The sequence below is a fragment of the Bufo bufo genome, chromosome 3, assembly GCF_905171765.1.
Source record: "Bufo bufo chromosome 3, aBufBuf1.1, whole genome shotgun sequence".
Taxonomy (NCBI): Eukaryota; Metazoa; Chordata; class Amphibia; order Anura; family Bufonidae; genus Bufo; species Bufo bufo.
Genome location: NC_053391.1, coordinates 272,268,874 through 272,281,795, shown reverse-complemented (window position 1 = coordinate 272,281,795; position 12,922 = coordinate 272,268,874). Strand labels below are relative to the sequence as shown.

The 12,922-nt window shown below is 40.0% G+C and overlaps 1 protein-coding gene across 1 annotated transcript in view; it reads right to left on the bottom strand.

Annotated features, from left to right (window-relative positions):
- LOC120995132 (synaptotagmin-2-like) overlaps positions 1-12,922 on the bottom strand; it is a 619,044-nt gene that overhangs the window by 533,747 nt on the left and 72,375 nt on the right. The window contains 1 exon segment of the mRNA XM_040424147.1: positions 6,527-6,633. The gene's annotated coding sequence lies outside the window, so the exon portion shown is untranslated.

Genomic DNA, 12,922 nt, shown 5'->3' with positions numbered 1-12,922 from the left:
TGACACTTTTTTGCAGCCTAGGTGGGCAAAGGGGCCCACATTCCAAAGAGCACCTTTAGGATTTCACCGGCCATTTTTTACAGATTTTGATTTCAAACCACTTCTCACGCATTCGGCCCCTAAAATGCCAGGGCAGTATAACTACCCCACAAGTGACCCCATTTTGGAAAGAAGACACCCCTAGGTATTCGCTGATGGGCATAGTGAGTTCATAGAAGTTTTTATTTTTTGTCACAAGTTAGTGGAATATGAGACTTTGTAAGAAAAAAAAAGAAAAAAATAAAAAATCATCATTTTCCGCTAACTTGTGACAAAAAATAAAAAGTTCTATGAACTCACTATGCCCATCAGCGAATACCTTAGGGTGTCTACTTTCCGAAATGGGGTCATTTGTGGGGTGTTTGTACTGTCTGGGCATTGTAGAACCTCAGGAAACATGACAGGTGCTCAGAAAGTCAGAGCTGCTTCAAAAAGCGGAAATTCACATTTTTGTACCATAGTTTGTAAACGCTATAACTTTTACCCAAACCATTTTTTTTTTTACCCAAACATTTTTTTTTTATCAAAGACATGTAGAACAATAAATTTAGAGAACAATTTATATATGGATCTCGTTTTTTTTTGCAAAATTTTACAACTGAAAGTGAAAAATGTCATTTTTTTGCAAAAAAATCGTTAAATTTCGATTAATAACAAAAAAAGAAAAAATGTCAGCGGCAATTAAATACCACCAAATGAAAGCTCTATTAGTGAGAAGAAAAGGAGGTAAAATTCATTTGGGTGGTAAGTTGCATGACCGAGCATTAACGGTCAAAGTAGTGTAGGTCAGAAGTGTAAAAAGTGGCCTGGTCATTAAGGGTGTTTAAGCTATAGGGGCTGAGGTGGTTAAATATAGTTGCAAGAAAAAGTATGTGAACCCTTTGGAATGATATGGATTTCTGCACAAATTGGTCATAAAATGTGATCTGATCTTCATCTAAGTCACAACAATAGAAAATCACAGTCTGCTTAAACTAATAACACACAAAGAATTAAATGTTACCATGTTTTTATTCAACACACCATGTAAACATTCACAGTGCAGGTGGAAAAAGTATGTGAACCCTTGGATTTAATAACTGGTCGAACCTCCTTTGGCAGCAATAACTTCAACCAAACGTTTCCTGTAGTTGCAGATCAGACGTGCACAACGGTCAGGAGTAATTCTTGACCGTTCCTCTTTACAGAACTGTTTCAGTTCAGCAATATTCTTGGGATGTCTGGTGTGAATCGCTTTCTTGAGGTCATGCCACAGCATCTCAATCGGGTTGATGTCAGGACTCTGACTGGGCCACTCCAGAAGGCGTATTTTCTTCTGCTTAAGCCATTCTGTTGTTGATTTACTTCTATGCTTTGGGTCGTTGTCCTGTTGCAACACCCATGTTCTGTTGAGCTTCAGCTGGTGGACAGATGGCCTTAAGTTCTCCTGCAAAATGTATTGATAAACTTGGGAATTCATTTTTCCTTCGATGATAGCAATCCGTCCATGCCCTGACACAGCAAAGCAGCCCCAAACCATGATGCCCCCACCACCATACTTCACAGTTGGGATGAGGTTTTGATGTTGGTGTGCTGTGCCTCTTTTTCTCCACACATAGTGTTGTGTGTTTCTTCCAAACAACTCAACTTTGGTTTCATCTGTCCACAGAATATTTTGCCAGTACTGCTGTGGAACATCCAGGTGCTCTTGTGCAAACTGTAAATGTGCAGCAATGTTTTTTTTGGACAGCAGTGGCTTCCTCTGTGGTATCCTCCCATGAAATCCATTCTTGTTTAGTGTTTTACGTATAGTAGATTCGCTAATAAGGATGTTAGCATATGCCAGAGACTTTTGTAAGTCTTTAGATGACACTCTAGGATTCTTCTTCACTTCATTGAGCAGTCTGCGCTGTGCTCTTGCAGTCATCTTTTCAGGACGGCCACTCGTAGGGAGAGTAGCAGCAGTGCTGAACTTTCTGCATTTATAGACAATTTGTCTTACCGTGGACTGATGAACAGCAAGGCTTTTTGAGATACTTTTATAACACTTTCCAGTTTTATGCAAGTCAACAATTCTTAATCGTAGGTCTTCTGAGAGCTCTTTTGTGCGAGGCATCATTCACATCAGGCAATGCTTTTTGTGAAAAGCAAACCCAGAACTGGTGTGTGTTTTTTATAGGGCAGGGCAGCTGTAACCAACACCTCCAATCTCATCTCATTGATTGGACTCCAGTTGGCTGACACCTCACTCCAATTAGCTCCTGGAGATGTCATTAGTCTAGGGGTTCACATACTTTTTCCACCTGCACTGTGAATGTTTACATGGTGTGTTCAATAAAACATGGTAACATTTAATTCTTTGTGTGTTATTAGTTTAAGCAGACTGTGATTGTCTATTGTTGTGACTTAGATGAAGATCAGATCACATTTTATGACCAATTTGTGCAGAAATCCATATCATTCCAAAGGGTTCACATACTTTTTCTTGCAACTGTAAGTGTTTATGACCTCTTAGTAATAGTAGAGACAAGGGTTATTAGATGACCAGTAACAGTAAGTGAAAGTACAATTCACACAGCTAGACAGTTAACCCTTTGTGGCAGAACTACTGAATAATTTTAATAAAGACCAATTGAAAAAAAATATTTTTAGTCCAAAATGAGTAAAATGCAGTCATAAAAAAATTGCTTCCCAAAGGTGTACATAGCCTTTAATCCTTAGGATACCAAAGATTTTTTCATTTTCATTTTTCTTCCCTATCTTCCTTGAGCCATAATTTTTTTATTTTTCCGTTTAAAAAGCTGTATGAGGGCTTATTTTTTGCGGGACAAGTTGCACTGTCTAATGCCACCATTTAATATGGCATACAATGTAGTGGGCAGCAGGAGACAATGGGTTGGATTGGAAAAAAAAACTATTTTACAGGGTTTGCAGCAAAACTGATGGGATTACAACAATACCACATATACATAGGTTTTTTTATGTCTAAATAGTGTAAAAATAAATCTAAACTTTGGAAAAAATAAATTTTTCTTTACACCATACTTTGACCCTCAAATCATTATGTTTATTATATCTCCATATTGGTGCAGAATTGCTCATTTCTTATGTTGACCTGCCACCTTCTGGCCAAAATAAGAATTACAGCTTCGATACCCTAAGTCTCTTCATGGAAAACAATTCCCAGAACTGTAATTTTTTAAAATATGAAATGGTATCTATAAAAACTACAGCAAAACTTACTTTGCAAAAACACCAAGCTCTCACACAACGGAAAAATACAAAATTCATGACTCTTAAAATGTGGAGATGAACAAAAAGCACCAAACTAAGCTCTGTCCTTAGGGGTTAAAGAGAACCTGTCACCATGAAATTTGCATACAGCATATTAGGCCCCTTTCACACAGGCACATTTACAGAGCGGGTGCAATGCGTGACGTGAACGCATTGCACGCGCACTGAATCCTGACCCATTCATTTTAATGGGGCTGTGTACATGAGCGATGTTTTTCACGCATCACTTGTGCGTTGAGTGAAAATCGCTGCATGTTCTTTATTCTGCGTTTTTCACGCAACGTGGCCCCATAGATTTTCACGGATGGTTGCTAATGAGATGATGTGAATAAATAGAGAGAACCCCGGACCCCATTAAAGTCCATTTACTTTATTATTTTCCATTATAACATGGACTGAATGTTTGTACCCAGACCCGAACCCAGACTTCTTCACTGAAGTTCGGGTTTGGGCTCGGTGTTCTGTAGATTTTATTATTTTCCATTATAACATGGTTATAATGGAAAATAATAGCATTCTTTAATACAGTATGCTAAGTAAAATGTCCATTGAGGGTTAAAAAATAATAAAAAAATTACCTCATCGCACAGCCGTTATCGTCTTCTTTCTTCTTCTTGCAGGACCTGCAAAAGGACCTGCGCTGTGAGCGCGGTGAGGTCAGCGGAGGTCCTGCTGAATGAAGATAAAAGGTTCTTCTATCTTCATTCAGCAGGACCTGCGCTGACCTCACCGCGCTCATAGCACAGGTCCTTTTGCAAGTCCTGCAAGAAGAAGAAAGAAGACAATAACGGCTGCACGATCAAGTTGATGAGTGGAGAATTTTTTTTATTCTTTTTTAACCTTCAATGGTCATTTTACTTAGCATTCTGTATTAAAGAATGCTATTATTTTCCATTATAACCATTTTATAATGGAAAATAATAAAATCTACAGAACACCGAGCCCAAACCCGAACTTCAGTGAAGAAGTCTGGGTTCGAGTCTGGGTACAAACATTCAGTTTTTTATCAAGCATGTGCAAAATGCATTAAAATTTTCCACTTACGTGGAAAAAAACTGAACAACGCAACGCAATCGCAGACAAAACTGACTGAAATTGCGTGCTTCCCGCAAGACATCCGGACCTCTTCCGCAACGCCCGTGTAAAAGGGGCCTTACAGAGTAGGAAACGCTGAAAAGATGGATATATAGTTTAGTGGAAAAAGATTCAGCAAAACTTGTAATTTATACATTTAAAGGGAATGTGTCATCAGAAAATGACCTATTGTCTAGTTTTTAGTTTAGTTTAGTTGTTTTGTTTAGTTTCAAGCTTTTCTGTTAAACATTTTTTTAAAGAATTTTTGGTGATTTTATTTTTAATTTTCCAACCAATATCTATTTTTTAAAGTAAAATCCAGTCTTTGCACTGGCCACTAAGGCTCTTCTTGGTACGTTTTGGATCACTTTACTGCAGTTATCTCCTTATCATTACAGGCAGGATTACAATCACAGATATGACCTATATAAATAACAGAGGATCCACCATTCACAATAGCTTATCTACTCACTCCTAACCTCTGCACAAGTCACAGAGCATGCCTAGAAAATTCTCCCATGGACATCGATGTCCCCTTCTGTCCAGTGTGTCTATGCCCCATGGTGGCTGAGGTGAAGCAGTTGTTTTGTTTAGTTTCAAGCTTTTCTGTTAAACATTTTTTTAAAGAATTTTTGGTGATTTTATTTTTAATTTTCCAACCAATATCTATTTTTTAAAGTAAAATCCAGTCTTTGCACTGGCCACTAAGGCTCTTCTTGGTACGTTTTGGATCACTTTACTGCAGTTATCTCCTTATCATTACAGGCAGGATTACAATCACAGATATGACCTATATAAATAACAGAGGATCCACCATTCACAATAGCTTATCTACTCACTCCTAACCTCTGCACAAGTCACAGAGCATGCCTAGAAAATTCTCCCATGGACATCGATGTCCCCTTCTGTCCAGTGTGTCTATGCCCCATGGTGGCTGCTGTGAAGCATATACCTAAATCCTGTCAGCACCTCAGGAAAGTTGGCTGCCAATATAATCATGTTCAGAAAATAGAATAAAAATATTCTGCAATCATAAAATAAAAACAGATTAGATAAAAACAATATGTTTCACAATCTGGTTTTAACTGGAAGAAAAAAAAATTCAGTGACACATTCACTTTTAATTAGGGTGGATTTGATTTAAATCACGATTTAAATCACTAGTCAGTAAGGCTTGATTTAAATCATAGTTTTCTACATAAAGACTAATTATTGCTGGTATAACTTATAATATGCAAGTAGATGAAGATTTTTAGAATAACAACATTTCATATTAGTTTGATTAGGTTGATTAGGTTGATTCATAGGTTTGTAGAAGTTAGGATTAAAGGGGTTCTGCACTTTGTTTTAACTGATGATCTATCCTCTGGATAGATCATCAGCTTCTGATTGGCAGAGGTCCGACACCCGGGACTCCCGTCGATCAGCTGTTTGAGAAGGCAGCGTCGCTCCAGTAGCGCCGCGGCCTTCTCACTGTTTACCGCCGGCCCACTGACGTCACGACTAGTATCGACTAGCGTGGGCGGGGCTAAGCTCTGTTCACTTGAATGGAGCTTAGCCGTGCCCACGCTAGTTGATACTAGTCGGACCCCCGCCGATTAGAAGCTGATGATCTATCCAGAGAATAGATTATCAGTTTAAACAAAGTGCAGAACCCCTTTAAGGTCTTTTTCTCAACCCTGTTCATGTTATAACATTTTTGCTGTGAAGAAGAGGCATGTGATCTCTGCTGAGTCAAATTCAGTTTTGAGAACTGCAAAAGTAAACCAAGCATCTGTGATAACATCTTGTAGGCAGAGAAACTGCCCAATAATCTTACAAAAACCTCTGGAAGAGCATGACATTGTGAATGGATTAATGGAATTTATTTACCAAAAGAATTAAACATATACAGCCTTATTCTACATAAATAAAAAAACGAATCTTTATTTCATGATGGAATAACCTTTGGATAGTAATATATTTTCCTCAAAAAGCATTTTATATAAAAAAATCTGATTTTTTGGATTTTCTTTTTTAAATCATTGATTTTTATCCACCCTGCTTTTAATCTCAGCTCTTTCTGCACTCAAATTGTTTTAAGAGCAAGATCTAGCAAAATGCTTATTTCTTTTTTTTCATATCCTATTTTATACATTAACTGTTATACCCCCTTACCTTCTTTTTTGTCACCACTCAATCACAATTTTTGTCTACAGTGTAATGGAAGTATCTTCTCACATCAGTGGCTGGTCCTTCTCTATGATACTGTAAATAATAAAAGGGAAACCACCATAGAATAACTACAAATACCATAAGAAAATAACTGTTACTCGGTTTAGGGACTACTGGTTAGACTCAAAATAGTACAAAATATTTTTTAGAACATCAGTGAAGAAAAATAAATAAGCAGGATTGTACACTTATCCCCCTTAGTGACCAAGCCTGTTTGGGCCTTAATGACTAAGCCAGATTTTGGAAATCTGGCATGTTTTAAAGGTTTTACACATCCTAGTAATTTTTGCTGTTTTCAGAAATATCCATATCCACACTCTGGCGTAAATCTTATGTCTTTTTTTTTTTCAATATAGTTTTTATTTATTTTTCCCAAAAGTAATGATAGCAATATCATCAATGGTCTAGAATATAAAGGACAGTCATCATGTGTACAATGTATCATTACAAATAATATCCTGAATATGCAGTACAAATAAAATACAATACAATACCCCCCCTCCCCCTCTCCCCTCCCTTGCATCAGCCTAATCTCCGATACTGGCCGTTTAGCTATACAAACACATCTATAGAGTTATACCACTTTCAAAGCCCCCAGTTTATCCTTTAGATCTTCAAGCAAATACCATGATGTCAACTTGAAAGGAGACATAATTCTTGAGTATTCCTGAAACTCTATATAATTCAATATAAACTTGTGCCAAGTTAAATATAGCTTTTTCCCTAATATTTCCTTCTGTTGCAATGCCTCAAGCCATTCTAGATGAAATATATGCTTTAGGCTCTTTCACACCTGCGTTGCTGTGTTCCGGCATAGAGTTCCGTCGTCGGGGCTCTATGCCGGAAGAATCCTGATCAGGATTATCCTAATGCATTCTGAATGGAGAGAAATCCGTTCAGGATGCATCAGGATGTCTTCAGTTCCGGAACGGAACGTTTTTTGGCCGGAGAAAATACCGCAGCATGCTGCGCTTTTTGCTCCGGCCAAAAATCCGGAACACTTGCCGCAAAGCCGGATCCGGAATTAATGCCCATTGAAAGGCATTGATCCGGATCCGGCCTTAAGCTAAACGTCGTTTCGGCGCATTGCCGCATCCGACATTTAGCTTTTTCAGAGTGGTTACCATGGCTGCCGGGACGCTAAAGTCCTGGCAGCCATGGTAAAGTGTAGTGGGGAGCGGGGAGCAGCATACTTACCGTCCGTGCGGCTCCCCGGGCGCTCCAGAGTGACGTCAGGGCGCCCCAAGCTCATGGATCATGTGATCACATGGATCACGTCATCCATGCGCATGGGGCGCTCTGACGTCATTCTGGAGCGCCCGGGGAGCCGCACGGACTGTAAGTATACCGCTTCCCCGCTCCCCACTACTACTATGGCAACCAGGACTTTAATAGCGTCCTGGGTGCCATAGTAACACTGAACGCATTTGGAAGACGGTTCCGTCTTCAAATGCTTTCAGTACACTTGCGTTTTTCCGGATCCGGAGTGTAATTCCGGCAAGTGGAGTACACGCCGGATCCGGACAACGCAAGTGTGAAAGAGGCCTTAGCTGTGCAACAACCATAGAGACAGAAGGGATCTGTGGCTGTAGCCATAACTTCAATGTACACTTTTTGGCCGCTAACAGAATTTTATTACCCACTGAAGATATAGATGCTGTTAAGTATTCATTTGACTGGTCATTCCTGATCACCTGAACATGTAATATTGCCATTGCAGGAGTAATGCCTGCCTCTTTCCCACCGCACTTTCCATAAGGATACTAAGGTCATTCCAGTAATCCCCCAACGTCGGACAACTCCATAATCCATGGAATAAGTCCGACTTCGATAAGTTGCATTTTGGGCATGCCGTCAACCTATCTCGATTCGAGCCAGATCTGGGAATGTCAAACCCATAAATCGCATGGTGCAAAATCCTTAAATGGGTTTCCCGCCAGTACTCATTTGGCATGGATTTATATAAAGCCGCTATTCCTGCATATATAGGTTTGTGTATTTCTTTTACCTCTAAGATTGCCTCCCATCTCTTTTAGAAGCGAGTCAAAATCATTAGATCTCCATTCCCTGGACAAATCCTTGACCAAGCTTATACCGTACGTCACAAGCTGTAGATACGGGAAAAAGGTTGACCCCTTCAGATTCCACTTCTCTCTCAATTCCGCCTGCGTCATCCATCTAGCTTCTGTCTCATGAAAAATGTCTCCTATTTTCCTAATTCCCTTTCGTGCCCAATCTAGTACTAACGCACTATGCCTTCCCGGTTCGAAGTTTGGATTGGCTGTTATAGGGAGATGCTTGGACATTTGATAAGGCAAGCCGTACATCTTCCGCATTATTTTCGATGTCATAATTGTATCCCTCATGACCAGGGACTTTTTAATTAGCATCGGGAGTCTAGAGACACTAGTGTGTAACAGTGCCACCAGATCCCAAGGCTTTGCAAGTTGTTTTTCCAGTCTAAAAATTGGAGTAAAAAGATGTCCGGTTGGCCTAATCCAAAATATATCTGCTATTACAAGCTAGATTATAGCCTCTGATGTCCGGAAAGTTAAGGCCACCCTGATCTTTCCTTAATTTCAGTTTGTCTAAAGAGATCCTTGGTTTTTTGCCCTGCCATATAAACTGTATAAACTTACTTTCTAAAAGTTTCACGTCTGCATGCCGTAATAAAAGTGGGATTGTCTGCATGGGATATAACAGTTTAGCGACCCCCATCATTTTCACTAGATGACATCACACTGCTAAAGAAAGAGGTAAATCCTGCCATCTGTCTAGATTAGCTCTAATCCGGGATAAGAGAGGAGGAAAATTAAGTTGGTACAAGGAGTGTGGATCTCTCCCTACTTTCACCCCCAGATATGTAATATGGGATTTGACTACTGTGATTCCCAGCTTCATGGTCAATTGCTTTAGGGCACATCTCACGGGTAATAGAGGTAGGATCTCACATTTAGATATGTTTAACTTAAATCCAGAGTATGTTCCGAAAGCCTCCAGGGCCTTAAATATACCTGGTATGTGTTCCTCCGGCTTCGGCAGAAATAAGACCACATCATCAGCAAAAAGTGCTGCTTTCACTTGTGAGGAGCCCACCGCTATTCCTTCATACAGGTCCGAAGAGCACAGGAGTCGAGACAGAGGTTCCAAGGCCAAATTAAACAGCAAAGGTGAAAGCGGACACCCCTGCCGCGTTCCTTTCTTTAATGCAAAGGCCTTTGAAAGATAGCCCTGAGTATACACCCGAGCTTTCGGATTCTTATATAAGTTAGTAATAAATGTTCTAAAAGCTCCCCTGAAGCCTAGTTTGTCCAGTACCACCTCCAGCCATGCCCACCTGACATTATCAAAAATCTTATGTCTTTACAGATGGCAGGGCCCAAATGTAAAGGGGCACCCAGTGGCTTTCAGGACACAAATTGTGCTTGAAAATGTTTTAGGCCCTATGGAACACTTGTAAAGGTGCTGAGCTGCCATACCAATATAAAACCTCCAGAAATTACTCCATTTTGAAAACTAGACCCCTTGATGTATTCACCTAGGGGTGTGGTGAGTATTTTGAAACCCCATTTTTAATGAAAGCAGGTGAATAAAAATCCATTATTTATAAATAATTATAATGCATCCATTATAATAAAATCATTATTTAAAAGTGGAATTTAATTTTTTTTTTTTAAAAAGCACATGAAAATGAAGCAGTACACACTAAAATGTGTCACACTGTCTCTGGTTTCTTCAGAAATATCCTAATAACATCCCCATTGTGGCCCTAATCTTATGTCTTGACACACAAAAGGGTCAAAGCATAAAGGAGCACCAATTGGCTTTTAGAACACAATTTGAAAATGTTTCAGGCCAGGGGTGGACACAGACAGTAGAGAGCTGAGTCAGATATGTGCCCCCTCAGAGTAGTTATGGCCAGATAGGTGCCACCTCACAGTAGTTATGGCCAGATATACAGTATGGCCCCTCACAGTAGTTATGGCCAGATATGTGCTCCCATTCACAGTAGTTATGGTCAGATATGTGCCCCCTCACAGTAGTTATGGCCAGATAAGTGCCCCCTCACAGTAGTTATGGCCATATATGTGCCCCTCACAGTACTTTAGGTCAGATATTTGCCCCTCACAGTAGTTATGGCCAGATATGCTCCCCTCACAGTAGTTATGCCAGATATGTGCCCCCTCACAGTAGTTATGACAGATATGTGTCTCCTCACAGTAGTTATGGCTAGATATGTGCCCCTCACAGTAGGTATGGCCAGATATGTGCCCCATCACAGTAGTTATGGCCAGATATGTGCCCCCTCACAGTAGTTATGGCCAGATATGTGCCGCCTCACAGTAGTTATGGCCAGATATGTGCCCCCTCACAGTAGTTATGGCCAGATATGTGCCCCCTCACAGTAGTTATGGCCAGATATGTGCCCCCTCACAGTACTTATGGCCAGATATGTGCCCCTCACAGTAACTATGGCCAGATATGTGCCTGTCTAAAACGTAATTTATTAAGACGTCATTTATTAAGACCGGTGTCTAAAACGCTGGTCTTAATAAATGACCCCCTAAGTGTCTGAGCAACACCTTTAAACCATTTACAAGACACGGACCATATGTATTTTTGTCATCTGCAAATTACAGATGACATCCATGTACCATCTGCATTTTGCATGTTGCAGACCAGTATAGGATATGTCACATTTTCTATCATGTGCTTTCTGCATCCGTATTTCCGTTCTGCACAAGACAGAAAATGTGACATAAATATAAGAATATGGTGGCTCACTCCATCGGTAACTATGGATTGGGTGCTACTAAGCCTAATGACTCACCCAGTCATGAGGAATTGTGACCTAAATAATTGTAAAGCCTGAGTAGTAATAAACGTCTGAGTAATTTATTATTAAAAATGCAGATAATACGAAATAAAAATAATAATTAGAAAGGATAAAATGTGATAAATACACAAAAGATTGCAATAACTGTAATACAATATAAAATCTCAAATGGTGACTGAGGTAGTTGTATATAGCAGTAATATACACTCACCTAAAGAATTATTAGGAACACATACTAATATGGTGTTGGACCCCCTTTGGCCTTCAGAACTGCCTTAATTCTACGTGGCATTGATTCAACAAGGTGCTGATAGCATTCTTCAGAAATGTTGGTCCAAATTGATAGGATAGCATCTTGCAGTTGATGGAGATTTGAGGGATGCACATCCAGGGCACGAAGCTCCCGTTCCACCACATCCCAAAGATGCTCTATTGGGTGGAGATCTGGTGACTGTGGGGGCCATTTTAGTACAGTGAACTCATTGTCATGTTCAAGAAACCAATTTGAAATAATTCGAGCTTTGTGACATGGTGCATTATCCTGCTGGAAGTAGCCATCAGAGGATGGATACATGTTCTCATTCTGTTTACGCCAAATTCGGACTCTACCATTTGAATGTCTCAACAGAAATTGAGACTCATCAGACCAGGCAACATTTTTCCAGTCTTCAACAGTCCAATTTTGGTGAGCTCGTGCAAATTGTAGCCTCTTTTTCCTATTTGTAGTGGAGATGAGTGGTACCCGGTGGGGTCTTCTGCTGTTGTAGCCCATCCGCCTCAAGGTTGTGCGTGTTGCGGCTTCACAAATGCTTTGCTGCATACCTCGGTTGTAACGAGTGGTTATTTCAGTCAACGTTGCTCTTCTATCAGCTTGAATCAGTCGGCCCATTCTCCTCTGACCTCTAGCATCCACAAGGCATTTTTGCCCACAGGACTGCCGCATACTGGATGTTTTTCCCTTTTCACACCATTCTTTGTAAACCCTAGAAATGGTTGTGCGTGAAAATCCCAGTAATTGAGCAGATTGTGAAATACTCAGACCGGCCCGTCTGGCACCAACAACCATGCCACGCTCAAAATGGCTTAAATCACCTTTCTTTCCCATTCTGACATTCAGTTTGGAGTTCAGGAGATTGTCTTGACCAGGACCACCCCCCTAAATGCATTGAAGCAACTGCCATGTGATTGGTTGACTAGATAATTGCATTAATGAGAAATAGAACAGGTGTTCCTAATAATTCTTTAGGTGAGTGTATATTGACAGCGTGGATGGAATCACCCTTACGGTATATAGCAATATGTGTCTTCCAATATAATTAGAATGTTCAATTCTGAGACATTGATGTAAGATGGTAGTAATAATCGTGACTAATATCGCATGTAATGTTCCCAACTCAATTATTTGTTATCGATGTGCTAGCAATAGAAAATTTGGCATAAAATCGCTGATTGATATATTGTGATTAGACTTCCCAATGTAAGGAA